General features: G+C 50.7%; 1 long non-coding RNA gene across 1 annotated transcript; it reads left to right on the top strand.

Annotated features, from left to right (window-relative positions):
• The first annotated feature begins 4,274 nt into the window (after window positions 1-4,274).
• On the top strand, window positions 4,275-22,426 carry LOC125357796. Its single transcript, XR_007212203.1, has 3 exons — window positions 4,275-4,441; window positions 11,756-11,759; window positions 22,416-22,426. It is a non-coding gene; the product is annotated as an uncharacterized LOC125357796 (long non-coding RNA).
• Window positions 22,427-22,675: the final 249 nt, after the last annotated feature.

The raw sequence follows: 22,675 nt of genomic DNA, 5'->3' as shown, positions 1-22,675 counted from the left end.
CATTGTCCAGACACCAGGAATCGTAAGTCTATCAATTTGAGTAGTTTAGCTCTTCCCTTCCCATATTGGCCCTTCTACTTATTCTTTGTATGCGTACAAAGGCAAAACATTAACAGGAGTGATGAACGTAAGATGGATATTACTGGCATCCTCACATGTGCAATATACATGGCACCAAAAGTCAGTACATTTCCTGGGTAAGTTTCCTCAACGTCAGGAAAGCATCCTGAGTGCAGATATTTAAAAATCCAACCTACAGAGCGGTAAAGAATTGCCTGCTCTCCTGAAGCCCAGTTGCATACTCCGCCCCCCCCCCCCATCTGTTTGTAGATCTCACTTGGCCAAATTTAGAATCCGTTCACTGCTAGGAATTCCTGTTTCACATGGACAGACAACACGAACGATATCTTCCAGTTATTTTAATTATTAAGATGTGAGTTTAACCTAGCCCAGATTGGTGTAAATCTCCCTTTTACAGGAGGGAGTTCCGTGTAGATGTGACATTGTGATACAAATTCCTGAGCTGCTTCTATTTCTTAGAATTCTGTATTAATTTACTTCAGTTAGCATTACCTTACAATTCACTTGACGTCAACCCGTGTCTGCTAACGTGGAGAATACAAAGGAATTTACAAGTGGTTATAGCTTTTCGGGAATCTATGATTTAATTGATAAAACTTTGTGCATGGAAACTTAGGTGATTTATAAGAAAATAGATTTGCGATAGTACAAAAATAATGCCTTATAAAGATTACCGTACTCAAAAGGGAGATTTAGACTTAGCCTGTGAATCTAAGAATCTCCGTTTTTGCCGACTATTTCTGAAATAAGACAGCATACCTTTAGAAATGCGGAGGTGAAACACACAGAGAGGAATATTTGAAATGAGAAAGTGTGCCCAGATGGCGTGACCTTGAACATGGAGCTCAGAAATCAGTATTGTCAATTCCGTCTCCAGAGGGGGCATGCGCATACGTTTCGCGTCTGAATTATTGCTTGGCTCATGAAGATTGTGGTCTGATGAAACCTTTTGGTGGTGAGAGACATTTGAGAAGTTCAGATGACCAAGCAGCTCTGGAGTGGAGTGCGTGCAGCCATGCACCTGCGGCTCGGGCCCAGGCTCCTCGCCGGAGGCGGTGGAGACCTGGGGACCCTGCGGGGAGGGCAGCCCAGGCAGACCGTTACCCGGCAGAAGTCTGGGAGCGGGGGTGGCGGGGAAGAAACAGCCATCAAGCACCCTGCGTTGTGCCACAGGGAAGGAACGGCCCCCAGATGCCCTAGGGTGCCACGACATCCGCGACTCGCGTCCTTGGCAACGATGGAGCGTGGATTTGCAGCGAGGGCCGCGCACAGTGTGGTTGGGGAGTCACGGTTCGGTTCATCGTTTGAAGAGAATGGGAAGCAAAGGCAAGCAGAGCACTTGATGCACCCTTGCCGGAGTCTGTGTGAGTTCTTCAGTACAAGGAAAGAGGGTGGAAAACAAGACAGGCCAAGAGAAGTTACAGACCGGAGGCAGTCATTGGAGAAGGCCCAAGTGAAGGCGTGGAAAAACCATTGTTTCTTGCTTGCTGTTTTTGAGATAACAGCGTGATGACCAAAACCATGAAGCAGTGGTGAGATCTGCAGGGGCGGTGCCCCGGGTGACAGGGCAGGCCGTGCTACCTAGGAGTTCACATCTTATGGATGGTCTTTTGTTGCTTGATGTCAACCTCCTGAAATAGGCATTGTCCATTAATCAAACTTTACACTCAAGTGCAATTCCTTTCTCAAAACCTAAGCCTCTGAGAGGAACATAATTCTCCGGGAACATGGAACGTTCCCTCCCCCTCTTGCAGACCCTGTTAGAGGGGCTTTTAGGATGCACTGATGGATGTGTTCCCCCAGCTTCCCTTCCTGTGGGTGGTGCGGCAGCTGCTTTGCGTCCCAGCTCCCAGAAATCGTGTCGGGTGAGACCGAGGGTGAAGGGCAGGGTGTAACTCCCCCAGGAGACGCCCGACAGGACCTCCCTTTAAAAGCCACCCGTGGAGAAGGATGCCTTGCTGTAATTTAAAGCCTTGGGCTTAAGGAGTGAGTGAGTTTCTAATTGAATAGCACTGCTTCCTTCCCCTCTGCTCCGTCGGGATGAGAGTTAGAACTAAAGCACTTTAATAAGATAATATTTCACGTGTGTTCCTTGTGCATTCATTGAGCTCTTTAATTCGATGTGTGTGTGTGTGTGTGTGTGTGTGTGTGTGTCTTTGTGGGGATTGTGTGTCCATATACAGTGAGGAAGGCCAGCCTTGTCAAGATATCGTAGCAAATAAAAGCACGGGTTCCTGGCCTTTGAAAACATTTTGATAGCAGAGTGTTCAATAACAGGACGGAAAGATGCAGCGGCCCTGGGCTTCCCGTGCCAGCTGGGCCGCGTGGAGGCTGGCGGGCTCTTAGGTTCCGCCAGGGCTTGAGCGGCCTCTCGCCAGGCATGGAGACAGCAGAGCCGCTATTCTCCTGGCTCGGGTTTGTGGCTTCTTGGAGCGGGCGTGGTGTTGCGCGTGAGGGAAACGGCCCTGCTGTGGGCGCTGGGTGACACTCGCGTGCCATCGCTCTGGCAGACGCCACCACCCTTCCGCTGTGTTTGTCACACGATGGTGAGCCATCATGTCCCCCAAAGTGACTGCCGCCACCCCCAGATCTTCCTTCCGCGTCACCCCACACCCCGGTTCTGCCACCTTGAGAACTGGAAGACGTCGGCTCAGAATTGCCCACCTTGCCAGCTCTGTGATTACACAGGGCCGTGGACACTGTATTGGACTTGGGAACCCTTCCTGGGCTCTGCCTCCGAGTCTCAAAGGTCAGGGTTGTCATGTCTCCACCCCATTGCGTCCAGTCATTTTCAGTTCAGTGCATTCTCCACCAGACCACTCGTGTGGGAAATCAAAGTCTTCTGCTCCCAGGCCAGCTTCCTCGGCCAGCTTCCCTCCGGCGTCCTCATCGCAGGGAGCTTTCTCTCCGCACTGCCGGGGCCTTCATTTTGCCATCTTCTTCTGAAGTTTCCTCCTCATCCTCTCCTGCCTGTTTTTCTGCAAACATTGAAGATGAGCGATTCTTCCCTAACGTAATAAGAGAACAGGAAAAACTGCCCCGAGAGCGGTGTTTTAACCTTGCTCTCCTCCTGCAAGGTAACAGCCCATCTCATTACTCACCTGGCTGCCAGCCCGCTGTGGCCGCCACCTCTCCGGCCCTGGCTGGCTGGCTGTCTTGCAGGCTGAACCCTCACTGAACTCCACCCCCAGCTCGGTTTTTGAGCCACAGTAAAGGCCTGAGCAAGCGGCCCCACCATCCCCCGACCTGCCCCTTCCCGGCCTGGGCCTCCATCCACGGGACCTGCCCTTTCCCGGCCTGGGCCTCCATCCCCCCACCTGCCCCTTCCCGGCCTGGGCCTCCATCCCCCGACCTGCCCCTTCCCGGCCTGGGCCTCCATCCCCCGACCTGCCCCTTCCCCGCCTGGGCCTCCATCCCCCGACCTGCCCCTTCCCGGCCTGGGCCTCCATCCCCCGACCTGCCCCTTCCCCGCCTGGGCCTCCATCCCCCGACCTGCCCCTTCCCGGCCTGGGCCTCCATCCCCCCACCTGCCCCTTCCCGGCCTGGGCCTCCATCCCCCGACCTGCCCCTTCCCGGCCTGGGCCTCCATCCCCCGACCTGCCCCTTCCCGGGCCTGGGCCACGGGGACCCGGGACTGCAGGGCCCCCGAGCCCCCGGTCGCCCCGGAAGGGCTGGCTGCCCTGCGGGAGTGTGCGCCCCGGAAGGGCTGCCTGCCCGCCTCGCTGCTCGCTGCGCTCTGGGCTTGGTGCGCCACTGGCGCGCGCGGAGAGCCCCGCGGACGCCCCGTGCGGGTTCCAGCCCGGAGTCAGCACCACCACCGCTGCGGCTCGCGCCACCGTGGTCACCACCGGGGCGCTGGGGTCTCCGGCATGGCATCCGCCCGGGCCATTGCAGCGATGCCCCCACATCCTCCCGGCCCCCAGGCCCCCGGCCGACGCCCGGTGGACGGCCCCCCACGCGCCCTGGGCGGCCCCGGGCTGGCCCTCTGTCCCCACGGGCGGCCCCGGGCTGGCCCTCTGTCCCCGTGGGCGCCCCAGCCTGGCCCTCTGTCCCCGCGGGTGGCCCCCCACGCGCCCTGGGCGGCCCCAGCCTGGCCCTCTGCCCCCGTGGGCGGCCCCAGCCTGGCCCTCTGTCCCCAGGGGCGCACACACATGCTGGCCGCAGTCTCCCCTCCGGGCAAGTCGTTTTATTTGCAGAAGTACTATTTCTTTACTGTGAAGATCATCTAGTCTCAACCAGGACCTAAATGTCAGACTCTCTCTTCTGTGGATGAAATCTTCTCAATATGTAAACTTTTACCTAGTTCGCTTGCCAAGAAAGAGTCAAAGAAACTGGGTCAACCGAGAGAGGGAAAATGGAGGTTAATCACACATATCATTTCATTTAAATCATCATATAGTATAAATCTGACCTAAGAACATCTCATGGGTTCTTATTCATGACCTAAAATAACATGTTATGTGTTTAAATTATTTTCAGCTCAGTGTGAGTAGCATAGTTTACTTCTGGTTCCTTCCCATCGAGCCTGCCCCTCCGCATGGAGAATTGTATTTAAGGACATACGGTGGCAGCTTGGCACGCTATTTTGTTATATATTGATTAAAGGCATAAGACATAAGCAGAAGCGAAGAATTCACTGTGTAAGCGCATTGCTTTTATATTGTGCAGCTTGTGTTATGCTTTCATAACAAAAGGCATTTATTAAAACAAGGCTAGTGCCTATATTTTTAGGGATAAGAGACAAATTTTGTATTTAAACTTATTTCCAAGAATTATAGTTACATACACGCTCACACACACACACACACACACACACCTCAGAGGCATTTCTCCCTTCGGTGTTGTCATATGGTCCAGTAATTCAGATTAAATTCGGAGTAGTTAGTTGGATGGATTGTTGTTCCTAACAGAGAAGCTAAAATACATTAAAAACCAATTAGGAATGTATAGAAGGTTAATTTTCCATGTTAAGCCTTATTAAGTTGAGATAAGTAACAAAAAAAACACCAAAGGGTTGCCCTGGACAGACCAACAGCAGTGACAAGCGTTGCTTGCTAATAAATCACAGACTCGTGCATGCGAGACACCCAGAGCCAACTCACTTGGCTTCCGGTGGGGAAAAAGCACAACCCAACATCCACCCAACTCTCCTGGATAAATGGTGGCTCCGGCCTCAGGAGGCGAGTGCGGGCAAGCCGACGCCCTTGTCCTTTGTGCTGGAGAAAACCACGTGCCGTTGGCCAGGGGAAACCCTTCCTCGGCAAAGCATGGCTGGGCACAAATGTCCGGTTCTCCGAGTCATTTGTCAGCTGTGTTCAACGTACAGATAGACACACAGACAGAGATGTAGATCATAATTTAAGGAAAGCAAGAAAATACCGTTTTCCATTTTTTGCCAAACATCGAGTTTCTAGAATAGCAAAAGAGCTTGTGTGACTTCAGGGCTGGAAAAGTCTTTCCATGTTGCTCCCCACCGAGGGGCCCTGGCTCCCTGCCGTCCTAGTAGCAGGCCGGCCCGGCCCCTCCCCTCGAGGCCCAGCCTGGGCCCCGCGTCCTGTGAAGGCGTTGGACCCCAGGGGAGACGCGGGAATGAGAGAGGAAGAAGGAAGAGGGCGCCAGTGCCCTTGCCTTCCCAGTTACTCACCTGCCCCGTGGGGCTGCTCTGGGGCTACGTGGGACCCAACGTGGCGGCTTGGTGTGCTGGCATTCCTTGTGGGAGGCGCCAGGGGAGCCTGGGGGAGCGCCGGGTGGGAGGCAGCCGGGCTCCGGCCCCCTGCGGCCCCTGCCTGCTCCCAGCGCCCAGCGCGGTGCTGCATTCCCAGCTCCGTCCTGGCCGGACACGGGCTTCGGCTTTGTCGTTCGCGTTACGCGGGGCCGCTTGCTCATCACTCTCGTTTTCTCTTGCTCTCTTGCTTTGGTGCATATGTCTTTATCTCTGATGAAGTCTAAGGCCTTTATACTTGAAAATGTTGGTTTTATTATCCAATTTCCTTCTTGCTCTTGCACTTGTCTGACTTCGGAAATGGTCATGAGAAGAGTGGAAGGATGGGAAGTGTTATCATGAGGCTGGTTAGAGCGTGTGTGCATCGAGTGTGAATTCACCTGGGAGGGGTTAGGCACGCTGATCAGTGCACCCAAACATTTTATGCTGATTCAAACTTCAACTCGACCTAAAAAACCGACCCTGGGCTGAGAAGGTGGCTTAACTGTAGAGTGCTTGCCTAGCATGCATGAGGCCCTGAGTTCGATTCCTCAGAAGCACAGATATAGAAAAAACCAGAAGTGGTGCTGTGGCTCAGGTGGCAGAGTGCTAGCCTTGAGCAAAAAGAAGCCAGGGACAGTGCTCAGGCCCTGAGTCCAAGGCCCAGGACTGGCAAAAAAAATAAAAATAAAAAATGGACCTTTTACTGAGAAAAGTCAGTTAAAGTTTACCTATTGGAGATGGCACGCACTTGATTAATGAGATGGGATGATGTTCCGGCACCACGACTTTGCGGGTTGCAAGTTCATATTCTCACACCATTGCCTCCTTCCCATCCTTCTTCTCTCCCGGCTGTCCTCTCCTTCAGACCTGTTCAGTGTCTTCTCTCCCACTCTTTTCTTAATCTTTTTCTCCTCTTTTTGTCCCTCATTTTTCCCCAATACTTTTTCTGCCCTTTGATTAAAGCTTGGAAAAGGATCCCTGGGCTATATGTGAATGGGCCAGCAGGTCTATAAAACTTCACACATTTAATTTTTCCAAGAATGAGCAAAGCTTTCTGAAAACTCAGTAACTAAGAACGGGAAGATCCAGCATCCAGAAGAGGAAGAATGTATGCGAACTGACTTCTGAACTAGCAGATCCCAGATGAAAGAGGGGGAGAAAAGAGCTGAGGGGATGATAGTGTGTGTGTGTGTGTGTGTGTGTGTGTGTGTGTTGGTGTGTGTGTATTTAATATTGGATAGTAGATGTGACCAAATGAATTGATGAATCAAAGAATTGTTAAGTGAAGGGGACTGTTAAATTTATTACTTGAAAATATCTAAGAAAATCAAACAGGAAAGGCTGCCTTCTTACCTTCGCCTAAGCGTGATATATTACAAACATTTGCATGAAGTGCGATGACATTTGATACTTAAAGGCAAATGGTCACATCCTAATACAACACTTGGTATGTGGGTTCCAAATGAAGTGGCTGAAGAACTGGACTCAGTTATCAATAACACTGTGATGTTGTAGTAAGACAGAACCTGTGGTATACTGAATTTCTCTACTGTCTCAGAATCTTGCTAGATGATTTCATTGTACACATTTAGTCTTTTTTATTTTATTTTATTTCATTGTAAGGGTGATGTCCGAGTAGTTACAGTTACATAAGTGAGGTAATGAGTGTATTACTTGAACATTGTTACCCCAACCCTTATTTCCTCCCTTACCCTCCCTTCCCCATCTCCCCTCTCCCCCAAGTTGTAAAGTTTGTTTCCAACATAAGCACATTTAGTCTTCTACAATGATATATTATAATGTCTGTAAAATTCAGATGGGTGACAGAGGTTTAAAGATTGAAACTCAGGGCCAGAATATAAACTTCATCTTGGCTTCCTATATGCATTTAAAAAACTTATTTGTGGTGCTTGAGGCTGTTTAGATTACTGTTAAGAGATGTGTGTGAGCATTTTGATACGCGGTCACTTAGAAGGAGCGCCTGTGAATGGCTTTGTTTCAGTCATTCACAAACCACACCCCATGTGCTCATGGCTGCCACATTGCTTGTTGAGGAAGCCATAGCATAAATATGTGGTCCCCACCCCTTATATGTTCCTCCATTCTTGTGTTGAACCATAAAGGAACGCTTGCTTTAGGGTTGCCAGTAATCACTGGCCAATAGATTCCTTTGTAATTCTTTTCTTAAATACTAGTTCTAGCCCCTTTAGGCAATGGATTTTCATACAGTGGTCTTGTACAATTCTGACAATCGCCACTACAGTTCTGATGAAAGATCTACTGGTTCTGTGAGGATGAGATTCAGGAGCGTAGCCAGGTAGAGCCCTTCCAAGCTTTGAAGAATGTCAAGAGTTACTTAAAATATAGAAATAAAAAGCATGGTTATTGAGCTGAGGTGGCCCCTGATGCTTAATTGACTACCCTTATCACTGAAAATAGAGAAGGAAGAATAAATCCTGCAGGAGTCCTCTCAAGGACTTAAACTCACAAGAAGGTCACCGCCACCCAGGAAAAGTCTCACCCCAAAGGGGTGGAAATGGCAGCTTTGGCAAGGGCCAGGTAGAAATATCGTATTGCTGGTCAAAGGTGGCCCTGAAGTCCTTGTGCGAGAGTCAGAAATAAACAACCGGAGCCGGGAGCGGCTGCCCCAGCCGCTCTGAAGGACAACTGTGTGATGGCGGCCACTCAGCGATGGAGGAGAGAGGGGAGGGAAGGTGACAGCTGACAGCGATGGCCCCGGTGGACTGGTTCCCACACCTCACAAGCACCACGGAGCAGGCGTGCAGCACTGCTCCCTGCCAGGGCTGCGTTGATGGAAGGCAGAGCATTTCGACGTGTGGTTCTGACTCATCTGTGGCTTCTTTATCTTAGGACCTCAAACGAACAAACCGAAAAGGCAAAAAGGCGTAATGTCAATCTACAAAAAAGTTCACCGTTTTGGTAACGTTTATTCTCACATGTCTTGCAAACTTCACTCCTTACTATGTTTCTCCCAAGATGTCTGTCTTATGACTGCTGATATAATGGAATTGTACTGAATTTCGCATACTGACCTCATGTCTCGTAATCATTTTGAACATTCTGATTAGGTTGTTTGCAAGGCTTACATAAAGATGATGAATGTCTGGTTTGGGGAAAATATGTTATTCTCACTCATCTTTATGATACTCTTACTGATGGTTTTCATTGTATTTTACCTTCCTCGGGATCATAGTCAAGATTGGATAGCAGAAATAATAGCAGATAATTTGGGCATTGACTCTCACACTTGCTTGTGTGATCATCAGATAATAGTATATATAATATGTATATATATAATCCTCAGAATTATACTTTCCTTAGGGTTTTCTGTGTTCTGTAAAGGAAAGTGTCTGTGGCGTGTGTGTGTGTGTGTATATGTGTTTGTATTTATATGTGTATTTGTGTGTGTGCACACGCGCATGTATACGCCCTTGGGCACTGTTCTTTAGCTTTTTCACCCAAGGATGGTGCTCTACCACTTGAGCCAGCTCCATTTTGCCCTTTTTTGCTATTTAATTAGAGAAATGGGTCTCACAGATTTGTCTGCCAAGACGCTCTGAACTGTGATCGTCGGAGCTCTGCTTCCTGAGTGGCAAGGATTAGAGGCACGGAACACCAGCACCTAACAGATGCTGATGTTCGGTTTGGGATGTGTTCTGTTGATTGACATTTGGCTATACCTGCCACTGGGAATCCTGTGCTGGCAGCGTCTGCATAGAGCAGGCTTTGTCTGGGACCTGCCTGAGCTGTTTGGGGCACCTCTGGCCACGTGTGTACACACCAGCGCCATGCCCGCAGCGAGGGGCGTTCAGTGCCACGACACTCCCCAGTCAGTCATCGTAGAGCAGCTTGCTGGCCTCAGGCTGGGGAGCGGGTTTCCTTTGCTTTGCTTGCAGGGATTTCTTGAAAAAGGGTCTTTTGAGTGTAAGTTTACATTTGCTGGGTTTACGTTTTCTTGATTGTCTTCACAAACATTCTTTCCTGAAATACTGTTGGAAACAGGCAAATTAAATGACCTTGTTATTTTAAGAGCCTTTTGAACTTCTTGCTTCACCTTTTTAAAGCTACCTTGACTACCACTATCATAAACAATCTACGAATAGATTAACTTATAGACAATACGTCTTTATACAAGAAGTTATTCGTTTGGGTTTTGTTTTTGTGTTTTGGCAGTCGTGGGGCTTGAACTGTGGGCCTGGGCACTGTCCCTGAGCTCTTCTGCTCAAGGCTAGCGATCTACCACATGAGCCACAGCACCACTTCCTTTATACAAAGGTTATAAGTCATTTGTACTGAGCGTGCACATGATCTCTTCGTGGCAAACACAGATCCACTGGCTGTTCAGGACGACTGGAGTCAGCCTGACAGGGGCTGTCATCTGTGCTGCTGTGTTCTTGCAGGACACAAGGTTTCCCAGCCCATCACCTCGAGGCTCTCCTCTTCTGATTATTTACACACATCTGAGTGCACTTACTCATTGCTTCTCATGTCAGATGCAAATGGCTATTTTCTGTATCTCCCAATAGCAAGGAAATTGTCTAAGTGGTGAGAAAGTTCGTTCCCCTGGGTCACAGCTGGGGTGGTGCTGGGCACTGTCCCACGAACGTTCTAGCAAGTTCTCTCCCATGCGGAAGTTAGACCTACATCACAAGCACATGGACAGACTTGTGCAAGGTCATACGCATAGCTGCACAAACAGGCTAAAGTGTAGTGTGTACGGGGGAGGATTCCAGTGGTGTAAGCCACTGAAGAGCTAACTTAGAGTCCAACAAAATGAACACCAGGAAGCAGGACCCTGTTGTGGGCCGAGGGATGAGTTCGGGCGTGGCGGGGGGGGGGGCAGATGAAAGCAGAGGGGAGGGGTGGGCGTGTGCCGTCCTCACGCTCAGTGCACACACGTGAAATGGAGCCAGGTCCCTGGAGGGCCGGGTGGGGCCGGGAGAGACGCTAGGAGATTGTGGAAATGCGTGGCGCGGATCAAGGTGGGTTACACTCACCAACTGACATGCTGGGTTGAAATCTTCTGCACAACCACTTCCACATAACTTATGAAAACAATTCCACACCAAATGTGAGTTCTGTGCAGCTCCTCCCGAGAGGCCGAGCCCTGGCACCGGTCGCGTAGAAGGGGGTGGGGGTGGAGGGCGTGGCCACAGTGAGGACAGGCTTTGGTGGCCTCCGCGGTAGCAGGCAGCGCGGCCGCTCGCGTAGTGTGTGCTGTTCACGGGGCCCATCTCCCGATCGAATGATCCACGGGAGCCCCGGAGAGCAGCGAGCACAGAGTCTCAGAACCCAATTACTGGGGTTGGTGGACGAAGCACCAGGAACCGCGCATGCAGATTCCTCTGCCTGATTCGATTAGGATAATAAGAGCCCGCGGTGTCCGTTGAAAATGAGTATGGCCGGAGTAATTCAGAAGGGTGGATTGAAAGCCAAAAGCGATGCCAAGCCATGTTTCCAATTCCAGCTTCAGCTCATTTCAATAGGAAGTCAGGAAAAAAAAACTCCAGGACATTGTCTCTGTCATAAATGCAGAGCTCCTTCCCTCTGGAGCCGGACGTGGCAAGTCTGGAAATGTGGTCTTGCCTGATTAGTCTTCTAATTTTTTTTAAAGAAATTCTTTTCTTCTGAGCCTGATTTTCTGCATATAACAGTCTTTCTTTTAAAAAAATGGAATTAAATGTGAAACTACAAGTAGAGAACACAGTGTGGAAAAGACAGCATGGCATGCGGTGCTGTAGATCCCTCGCCCAGTGGCATGGGCGGCAGGACACGAGTGTCTTGGTCAACACGCACGGTTTCATGTCCCTCTTCTCTGCTGCCCAAATCTGAAGTACAGTTACGTGTCTTACACCCATACAGCATAGTGGCCATGATTTCATGGCCGTCATCAGTCATGTGAATGTGAAATTAAGAAATTACACAGTGTCCTTTGGGGCAGGGCAGGAGTTATGTCACCGCATCCTTGTGTAGGCTTATGTCTGTGCTGGGTTTGAACTCGGGGCCTCTTGCTCGAGACTGGCATTCTGCCTCAGAAGCCACAGCTCCACTTCCAGCTTGTTGTTGACTAATTAGACATGACTCCCATGGACTTTTCTGCCAGGACTGACTTCAAATGGCAGTCTTCAGATCTCAGCCTCCTGAATAGGCAGAGTAACAGGCTCGAGCCATCAGCACCTGGCAATTATCTTAATGTTTAATTTACATGTTTGCTGTATAAACTTTTGCTCTGACCATGGAATACTCACATTTCCAAATGGCAGACGTGGCTGATGACCAGAACAAAATCATTGACTGTAAAAAGTTATTTTTTTCCTCTGAGGGTGTTGAAAAATGAAAACAAAATAAAATGCCTATAATGTCTCAAAGATAATATCATTGTGGTATAGATAAGTAGACAGACAAACAGATGATCGATAGATAGATAGATGATAGATAGACAGACAGTGATAACACCAGTTAGATCACGTTTTCATTGCTAGGCTGGAGTGCACGTAGCTTGCTCCTGGAACCCTCGCAGCAGGTGCACCGTGAGCCTGCGGAGTCTCCACGTGGAGTTATGCCCACCCTCCTGTGCCACTGAGAATGCAGAAGGTGGAGAAACGAACTCCTGATGCTCAGCGAGTGTCCCTGCTAACAAAGAGAGACCCCAGTAAACAAGCCAGCAGCCAAGTTCAGGGCCATGCCATTCCCAGGGCCAGGAAGAGAAGCCGAGCTGCAGAGAAAGATGACCTGCTGCTCTGAGTGTCACTCCCTCCCAAGGGCGTGGCACCCGTCGTGGACCTAGTGGGGCGAGATGACCCCCACGGCGTCCCGTAATGGGAGGAGCCACGGGCTCAGGACCACAGATCACACAGAGCTTGAAGGGGGTGGAGGGATGGAGATCATGTTCCAGGCTTAGATGAGACTGCTGGGGGGGGAGGGGGGAGTTGAGTGCTCACGGGAAGGACGCATGAGGCCAGGAGAGGAAGGGGCCATTGTAGTTCTGTTTACTGCTTGCTTCCATGCATAAGCAGAGGACCAGGGTGGAGAACGTTGGACTTTAAGAAGGGGTTTTGCTGTAACACTGTCTGTTAGAGGCCGTGGAAGAGCCAGGACTCCGAAGGCAAGCAGGCCACGTGTTCGATGCAGAGGAGAAGTAGACTGATGAGGGGCGCGGAGGTGCCCGGCAGGGCCCGTGGGGAAAGGTGAATGTATGTTCCACAAAGCTAGGTGCTTTGGGGAAGGCTGGGCGGAGCACAGGGGCTTCCGAGATTCAGGCCCCGGGCCCAGGGATGGGCCCAGGTCAGTCGGGGTCAGAGGGTCCTTGCTGAGTGTGGTCACACTTGGATTTTCACACTGTGGACGAGCCTCTCTTCATGTTAAGTTGCCTATCACAGGCTGGGCTGGATGTTGGACGGTAGTGTGAAATGAAGATGCCAGTGTGGGAGGGACTATGTTCACCCTTAAAAAGGGACGTGAGATTTTGCTTTCCACTTTGCACATACTGCCATTTGATGCCAGCCTTCCATTCTGGCAAAGTGCACATTGTGTGGGTCGCTCTCAGAGGACAAGTCAGGATACTGGAACCAGAAAAGGAGGGGGAGGGAGGGAGGGAGGGAGGGAGGGAGGGAGGGAGGGAGGGAGGGAGGGAGGGAGGGAGGGAGGGAGGGAGGGAGGGAGGAGGGAGGGAGGGAGGAAGGGAGGAAGGAAGGATCCTCAGCAGGGTGGGCAAAAATCCTGCCCCAGTGAGAAACAGTCCTCACAAACACTGCGGCCGGGCTGCCCACACTCAGGCTGCCTTGGGCTCCGCCACACCCTCTGGGCTCAGAATCACCAGGATTTCCCATGCCCATGAGGCCGAGGGAGGCCTGCAGCCCGGGACCTCCCACTGTGAGTCCACACTGGTGGGGTCCCCCGGTCCCCTGTGCTGTGCCCACCCACCCCAAACATCTGGATCCAGAAACATCACTGGGATGCGCTTCTCAGCTTATAAATCATGAAGGAGCCTGACTTTACCGCACGTGAGGACCTTCCTTCCTTCCTTCCTTCCTTCCTTCCTTCCTTCCTTCCTTCCTTCCTTCCTTCCTTCCTTCCCTCCCTCCCTCCCTCCCTCCCTCCCTCCCTCCCTCCCTCCCTTCCTTCCTCCAGTAAAAGCTCCTGAGTGAGGGTGAAACCCATCCTTGCCCCCTTTCTCTCGGTGGTCAAGGAGAGGTCAGATCATAAATGGGTGCCTGTGGAAAGCGGGAGTCGGGGGGGCGGCAGAGCCTGCAGGCGGCCTGGAGGAGGCCCCGGGGGGTGGGGGGGGTTGCGGCCCGGCCCCCGGTGCCTGAGCCAAAGCCAGCTGCGGAAGGAAGCCGTGATGGGGGGATTCTTGGGGACGGGGAGCCTGGCAGCCAGACAGAGCAGGGGAGTCTGGGAGACCGCTCTCTGAATGAGCCAGCAAAAGGCCAGCAGAGAGCTCTGGCTCAAGTGGTCGAGGACCAACCTTGAGTAAAAAGCTAAGGGAGAGCAGGAGTAGCTTTCAGATTCCTATAGGAAAAATTTAGAGTCTGTGAGCTTAAATCTGTAACTTTATTTTTAAAGTGAATAAAATTTAAATTTAGTAGCACTAAATAATATTATAAAATTAAATTTTATTAATAAATTTAAATTAATTTTATTTTATGTTGCTAAAGTAAATTTAATAACATCTTACTAAAACGAGAAATGTGTTAACTTTTTATTTAATAGTTTACATGTTTTATTTAATATTCCATTTTTAATTTTATTAATATTTCAAATAATTATTTATTGTTTAGATAATAACCTTGTGTAAACTTAGATTTCCAGAAAAAATGGGACCATTACATATTCGTTCCTAAGAAACACTTCTGAAATGTGCAACACAAATTTCCATGCAGTGGTAATTAGAAAGGCAACCTTGTCCCAATTATTGTCATGGAACTAAACATCTCTAGCAAGAAAAACAAAAACCATTACTTAGATTTCACAAAGTCGTCCCAGCAACAGAACAGAAAGAATCTTGATCTGTCAGTGCAGCTTCTACTGTTAGATTAGGGCAGGGAAAGTTCTGGAAGAGAACGCTTTTTGTATACTGAGGCAAGTGTTATTGAAGGAGTAACGGGGGCAGAATACAGGGAGGCCTGGGCATTGTCACTGTCTGCGTCTGTGGCTATAAAGTGGATAAGAACCTCTCCTGCGGGGATTAAATTAAATAAACCACATCAAACCCTTACTGCTACGTCTCTTCCTGTGACCGGTTCTAAAACGAAGTGGAGCGTTGTCTTGCCTCTGCTCCCCGGAACTGCCAGCGCCTCACTTTTCCAAGGCTCAGGAGCTGAAGCCGTGATTGACAGCAGTCAAGGTGGAGGAGGAGGCAGGCAGGAAGTGAGCCTCTGCACACTTCCTTCTGTCCTGGAGCAGGAAGGGGGTGCCGCAGGTGGGAATGAGAGGGAGGAAACAAAGAGGAAGGCCAGGGGAGAAGGGAGGAAGGGGGGAGGGGGGAGGGGGGAGGAAGGGGAGATGGGGGAGGAGGGAGGCAGGGTACTTAGGCCACACTGCTGGTGGCGTTTGGAGCCCGGGGCTTCCCACGCGGTGTCCAGCCCTAGATGAGTGAACCCTCCCGAGACCCACAGAGCAGCGACTGGCGTTGAGCAGCAGCTCTTCTCCCGGATGTGAAGAAGTGCCGCAAGGCGTCTCGGTGGTGTGCCGCAGTCTCTCTGAGCTCCCCAGCCGGGAACATCTTCCCCAGGCCTGGCACCCTAAGACCAGGCCAAGATGCTTCCGCTCCCCTCTTCTTCCACCCAGTTACGTTCAGAGAACCTGGCTGCCAAACGTAAATATAAGTTTTCCCTTTTCCATTTTTCTATGTGCTGTTTCAAAGAAATACCCAGCTCATTGCTGATGGGGCCATATTTTCTGCAGAGCAATAATTGCATATCTGGAGTCAGGGTAGAACGAAGTATGGCACTTAGGCTTGCATTTGTGGGACTGAGTACAGACAGACGCCCTGTTATAACACACGCTGCTGACCACCCCACCCCCCAACGCCCCAGGTCTACTAGCCACCTCTGAGCGCCGGCGAGTTTTACTAGATATGAGAAGGTAAGGGACTGAGACCCACCGAACTTCACGCCTGATCAAAAACGCTAACAACAATTAAAAGTCCCAATAAAAAGAAAATGCTTGCAAATCTGGCCGTTTTTATGGGTCTTGACCTGTAGCGCAGACAGCAGGGGAGGAACATGCCCTGATGTTTTTCCACCCTCTCGCCGGCCCGCCAGAGCGGAGGACTCAGTAGGAGCCTGAAATCTGTAGCAGACATGCGTGCGCCGTGAGCTCGCAGGCTTGCTTCCAGTTCTCAGATTCCTTCATTTCGGCGTGTGATTTCACATGCATTTATTCAGAATCCTGTGTACCCAGCCTGCTAACTGCAGACACCCACTCTTAAACGCTGGTGAGAGGAAGCTTGGTAAGTGACATTTGCGTTTTCAGGATGGCATCTTGTGGGAGAGAGCTGCCAATCATTTCTGCCAGCACCGCCATCAGAAAGAATCGAAAGGAAGCAAGCTTGGGCCAGTGAAAGGAAGCCATTACAAATCATGAAAGTAAACAAATCTAAGAAAGATGGTATTAGAGACAGCCATGGATGCAGAGGGGCATCTTGAGCCCTTGAGAGTCACTTCATTTTCAAAGCTATTAATCATCTTTGGGCTTCTCCAAGGGTTGTTTTTTTTAATGTGAAACAACAAAAAAGAAATTCCTTAAACTTCATCTCTTAACTAAGAAAATTTCACACTAGGGGAAAAATTATGAAAGCTCTTTGAAGATTTTTAATTAGGTCAAATTTCTACACGGCTTTGGTGAAGGAACTACTGTGACCAGTTAGTTGATTTATTGTCGAAAGTATTGCACAACCGCCAAGCTGTGGTTGACTCTGTCATTGAAGGTTTTCTTAGTGCTGTATTGGAATCCGATTGATATGGGGAGGTCAATGCTGATAAGCTGTATCTTTACAAGTGCCTCTATTTGGGGAGCTAGAGAGCCATACACCCCAATCACATCTATGTGTGGTTCATCTCCTAAAAACCTTATGGTGGGTCACCTGTCCCACTGCCAACGCTGTGTGAGATTCATGAACCTTAGTTCACTTGCACCGAAATGCAGTTAGCCAACATCTTCAGGCGTTGGCGTCCTGGCTGTCTATCCCAAATAGAAAAATAAAAACGCCTGACTTCAGTTCTGGGAGGAATGTAGAAATCTTCTCTGTCAAAATCGTTTTCTTACTCTGCGAGTACAAAGGCGCAGGGCCTTTGTCAACGCCCGCAGGAATGATCTGGGGTGAAAGGCGCAGGGCGAAGGGGCAGCGTCTTCAGACGCAGTGAGCGGGGTGGGAAACGGCTCCCCGTGAGCAGTCCTCCTTCTTAATGCTGGAAAGTCGCTCCCCGGACCAAAGGGAGTAAGTCGCGATAATTGATCTCTCTGGGAGCTAAGAAATCTAAAGATGAATGCGTCTGCTAACTTACACGGGTGGAAGGTATTTCCAGCTTTCCGTCAGAGGCGTTTAAGGCAGACTTCCCATCTGAGAGGCGCTGGAGGCCGGGCCTCCCTCCCTGCCCGGGCACGTGGGCAGATGGCCTCCGAGGGACAGGATGAAAAGCAGGAGTGCCCATTTGTTTTTCCTTTAGCCGACTCTGGGACATCCTGGGAAATGCGCTGGGGCCCAGTAAGGAAAGCAGAACCATCTGGATCTAGCAGCCCAGCTCCCGGGGGTCCTGGCCATAAGGGCGGTGTGGTGTTCCATCACAGTAGGTGAAGGACAGTGTGGAGGCTCCGGCTCCTGTCTGGCCTCTCCGCCAGCCAGGGACATCCTGAAGTAGATGCTATTTCATTAGCATCACTTACTGCCAGAGAATGACAGGGACTGGGAGCTGGGCCAGCCCGCCGCTGGGAGGGTGAGGAGGAGGCTGCGGACTGGATTTTCCCGGGAATGGACCGAAGCTAGCCGGCCTGTGCCTACTGACTGCGGGGAGGGACAGAGGGAACGGCGTGTGTACACGGGAGGCGAGACTTGTTTACGTGGTCTGTGTGCGTGTACACGTCCTCCCTCCGTCCTCCCAGCAGAACAGAGCCACGCCACCATTCCCCAGAGGACGGCGTGGGGGCACTTGTCGACTTAGATGCGCAGACGCGTTGAGAACGCCAGCCGTGTGTGCCCCGTGAGCGGTGCCACCGACCCCAACACGCTCTTTGTTTGCTGCATTCGTTTTCAGTTCTCACAGTGTCGCCTAGAAAAAGCGGAGGTTTGTCATCAAGGTATTTTTAATTCTGGCAGTTCCAATTGTTTGGTCTGTAAACGTTTTGTTTGTTTTTTTTTGTACAACCCTTGTGATGGTTTTGTACAACACACTTACACTTCATGTCACGCGGAAGCAGCTTCCATGATTTTTTTTCCAGATTTTCCTGTCGCAGAAATCATAGCATTATGCGTTAGACACTTCTACATAAAAAATATACTCTCTGCCCACCCCCCTTTTACCCCTGTCCTGGCACGGGCCTGCCATCTGGTGGGAAGCAGGAGGCACTTCTGGTCTTCTCACCTCACCATAATCCCTGTTCTCAGCCTTCCCAGAGGCAGTGTGGGGACAGCTCCGGGGTCCTAGCCTTCCCAGAGGCAGTGTGGGGACAGCCCTGTGTTCTCAGCCTTCCCAGAGGCAGTGTGGGGACAGCCCTGTGTTCTCAGCCTTCCCAGAGGCAGTGTGGGGACAGCTCGGGGTCCTAGCCTTCCCAGAGGCAGTGTGGGGACAGCTCCCAGTTTCTAGCCTTCCCAGAGGCAGTGTGAGGACAGCCCTGTGTTCTCAGCCTTCCCAGAGGCAGTGTGGGGACAGCTCCCAGTCCCTAGCCTTCCCAGAGGCAGTGTGGGGACAGCTCCCAGTCCCTAGCCTTCCCAGAGGCAGTGTGAGGACAGCCCTGTGTTCTCAGCCTTCCCAGAGGCAGTGTGGGGACAGCCCTGTGTTCTCAGCCTTCCCAGAGGCAGTGTGGGGACAGCTCCCAGTCCCTAGCCTTCCCAGAGGCAGTGTGGGGACAGCTCCCAGTTCCTAGCCTTCCCAGAGGCAGTGTGGGGACAGCTCCCAGTTCCTAGCCTTCCCAGAGGCAGTGTGGGGACAGCCCTGTGTTCTCAGCCTTCCCAGAGGCAGTGTGGGGACAGCTCCCAGTTCCTAGCCTTCCCAGAGGCATGTAATCCCAGGCACCCATGGCTTCTATGATCAAGAACCACGGCCCTTCTCACTCCTGCCCCTGGCTGTCTTTACCACAAGTTAGCATTTACTGAGGACTGCATATATGCCGGGAGCTGTCGACTGTGACTTAAATAGAGCTCCTCACTTAACCCTCTAAGTGCAGTTTATCATGCCCATTTTACAGATCTTTAGCTTGAAGACTTTAGGAGGCTGATACCTTGTTGAAGGACTGGAGCTGCTCAGTCAGGATGTTGAGTTATACCGGTTGTGGGACCGCCCGCCCCTATCGATTGCCTCCCGGTGAAGGGTTCACAGTGCTGCGATTCCGTCCGCGTCCTGGGCGCCGACTGCTCTGGTAACGAGACGGGGGACGAGGGGACAGCGAGCTGAAAGCGAACTTGAGACCCATGTGGAATTTCCCCGGTGACCCAGATGACCCCGGAGGGGTCAGAGCGGAGCAGTGGTATCATTCCCGAGGGACGTCTGACGTTTGTCGGCTCGCTCCTGGCAGATGACGTATCATCACTGGAGGGCAGTGCGGGGAAGTTTCAGGAATGAAGGCTGGGAGGCTGTCAGGAGTCACGTCCTCTAGAAAACGGCAGCCGTGTTGCTGTGGAGGTTACCACTCAGCCTGCAAGGTTTGGGTGACTATTATGACATCGTTTTGTCATCCTTTTGCCCTCATAAGCAACATGAACAGGTGTGTGCATTACATGAGCAGAGTAGAAAGCCCCCCCGCCCCCGCCAGCCCCTACCTCTCTCTCTGTGACCCTGTCGTTCACTGAAGGCAAATGCCGGGGAGGCCAGGTCGTAGACTTCCAGCAACGACCCTGAGCTGTACATGTTGGGAACGCTGCAGTCAAGCAGTGCTTTCTGAGTAGAGGTAGCTACATGGTTGCGTATTTTGTCATATTTTCTAATGGACGCTTTGCATATCATTTTATACGTGAGCCTAAAACGAAACCGAGTTTGCCGGCATAGCTGTTTTTGCCGTGTTCTGAAGGTGAGGAGAAGGAGCCGTGAGGAGGGGAAGGGAGGGCCTGGAGCCGCTGGCTAGCACGGCCACGATGACCCGGACATCCTCGCTTCCCGCCTGGTCACCTTGCCACCAGCCGCGAGGGAGGGAGGAGTGGGCGGGTGGGTGTGGGTGGGCGAGTCCTCATGGGAGTGAAATCAGCCCGCCCCCACTGAGCATAACTGAGTTAGAGAGATTCAGCAGGGTGAGGGGGGCGGGGGGAAGGGGCTGGGGCTCACGCCTCGGGTCCTGGTTACTCAGCAGCCTGAGAGCTGAGGATCGCCGTTCCTGGCTATCCCAGGAAGAAAAGGCTCGGAGATTCTGTCTCCACTTCGCCAGAAAAGAAGGTTGGCAGTGAAGCTGTGGCTCAAGTGGTGCATACAGCTCCCGACTTGAGCAAAAAGGGACAGAGCCCCCGTCCAGGAAACAAACCAGCAAGCAAGAGATTCGGTGTCTTTGTAATTTCCATTCACATTTGTCTGTATGTTACGTTTTCTTTTTATAGGCAGTATATATTTCCCATAACAGACTTTCTGCTGGAAACTTTATTTATTTATTTTCACTAGCAATCGTACATTTCGGAATACCAACTATCAGTAAATAGAAAGCTATTTAATATATTTATATGAGCTTGGGACTTAATATTACCTGATTTCTGTTATGCTGAAAGGTGCTTACAAGGTAGAAACACATGTTTGCTTCGCTTGCTAAGAAGTGAAAAACTGTGTCTTGCCTTCTTAGATTTTACTCTCTTGTGGTCACTAACTCGAATTATGTCTCGTTTGTGTTAAAATGAGGTAGATTCATAGCTACAAAGCAGAAAGAATTCTTGATGTTGAATCAGTCAGTCTCCTTTGCTGGCTGGGTTATTCTAATTTTATGTATTTGGATGCTGAAGTTCTCCCGATCCCCTATTGTGATAGTCATGCCATTATCATTTTCATTTTTTCTTAGCTTTAAGTACTTGTACAACCTTCCTTGACGAGTACATTGTAATGGCGTTATTTTAAACCGTAATTCTGTTTGTCAGATTTGATTTTACTTAAAACCCTTGAGTACACCCATGGGTCTGTCGGTGGCCAGCGTACTGGGCTCTGAGGCACAGGTACGCGGTAATGACGGGAGTAGTTGCCTTTGGACATCTAAGTACCTGGAGCACTAGGGTGAGGCGCTCGACTACTGCACCCATGTGATTTGGGAAGTCACGTGACTTTGCGGTCACGTGGTCTTCCTTGCATTTGCTGCTGGAAACATCACGCCGAGAAGCGTCACCTTCTCGCCTCGCTGCACCCAGAGTTTCAAAAGTAGGAAGGTAAAAGTAGACACTAGTGAGCTTGAAACGGTTGTCCAGGGCCATTGCAATTTAATGTGTCCGTCTCAGTATCCAGTGCCTCTTTTCCAAAACTACTCTTCCTGTTTTTCAGTAGTTGTACAAAGGAGTCGACCTTCCCCACAGCAGCTGTGAACACAGTGCTTCTTGATCCATGCTGCTTGTTCCCCTAGTCTCCCCCGTCCCTCCCAGCCCACCCTTCCCTCACTTTTCTTAAGTTTTAGGACACGAGTTGAGTGTTGAAAGCCTTTAGGAACGCGGTTTATGTGCACAGCGCATCCTGACTGTGTCATACGTCAGCACCTTCACCCCTGCGGCACACTCCTTTCCTGGTATGCCTCGGTTCTGTAGACAGTCCCCGCCGGCCTTCTCCCCACCTCCCCCTTCAGCCCTCCCCCCTTCACCTCTTGGCCCCCATTTGTCTCTTCATCCATCCGAAAGGATGCTCTTGTGACCCTTCACAAGAAAGTGGAAGGACTTGGAGAGAAGCGTAGTAAGTGAAGGAAGCCAGACCCAGAGAAACAGCGTGGCTTGGCTGTCCTTGGTAGCGGAACACGCCTAGAAATCTGTGAGTAAACACACTGGGGGATGAACAGGACTGAACCGTAGTGGACTCCACTAGTGTAATGCTTTAATGTCCAGTGCTTCCTGAGTAGGGTCTTCCATCTCCCCCCCCCCACCCCACACTACCTGTCCCCTCCCCAGACTCCTTCCAATCCCCACCTCCTTGATCACGTGGGCACATTTCGTGTTCGGCTTTATTCTTCCCCTGCACCCTTTTCCACCCAGCATCTACCCCACTTCCACCATCTCCTCCCCACGCTTTGGAATTCGTTTCAGACCTCCTAGTTCTTTCATGGAATGGTCTGTTGTTCGTTTGAGAGTCTTCCTTCATGCAGCTCCCTCCAGTGCTCTCGGCTCTTGTCCCTGAGCTGTGCGTTCCAACCCGTGCCTCTGTGTGATTACACCGGCAAAGTGGCATGTGTCCTTGGTGTTTTTGTACCCAAAGAGGATCAATTATAAATTTGTTATCAAAAGAATCAGATTCAAGGATACAGTGACAAAAATGTAAATCTTAAGGCGCTCTTAATGAGCAAGAGGTCACATGGATGTTTTTCTTCAAATCAAAACATCTGAGTTTTCCTAGTCATTTACATTTTTTAAAGGTTGACTATCAATGGAGTTTTACCAGGTAAAATTGTCAGATGTCCTTGGAGAAAAAGGTTAGGTATGTAAACAGGAAATGTTCACAAACGGCTCAAAGGAGTCGGTGAAGGCCTCAAATTAAATTGCAAAGCATTCTT

The sequence above is a fragment of the Perognathus longimembris genome, chromosome 9 (assembly GCF_023159225.1).
Source record: "Perognathus longimembris pacificus isolate PPM17 chromosome 9, ASM2315922v1, whole genome shotgun sequence".
NCBI classification, from domain to species: Eukaryota; Metazoa; Chordata; class Mammalia; order Rodentia; family Heteromyidae; genus Perognathus; species Perognathus longimembris.
Note: the sequence above shows the minus strand (reverse complement) of the source record. Positions and strands in the feature narration are given on the sequence as shown.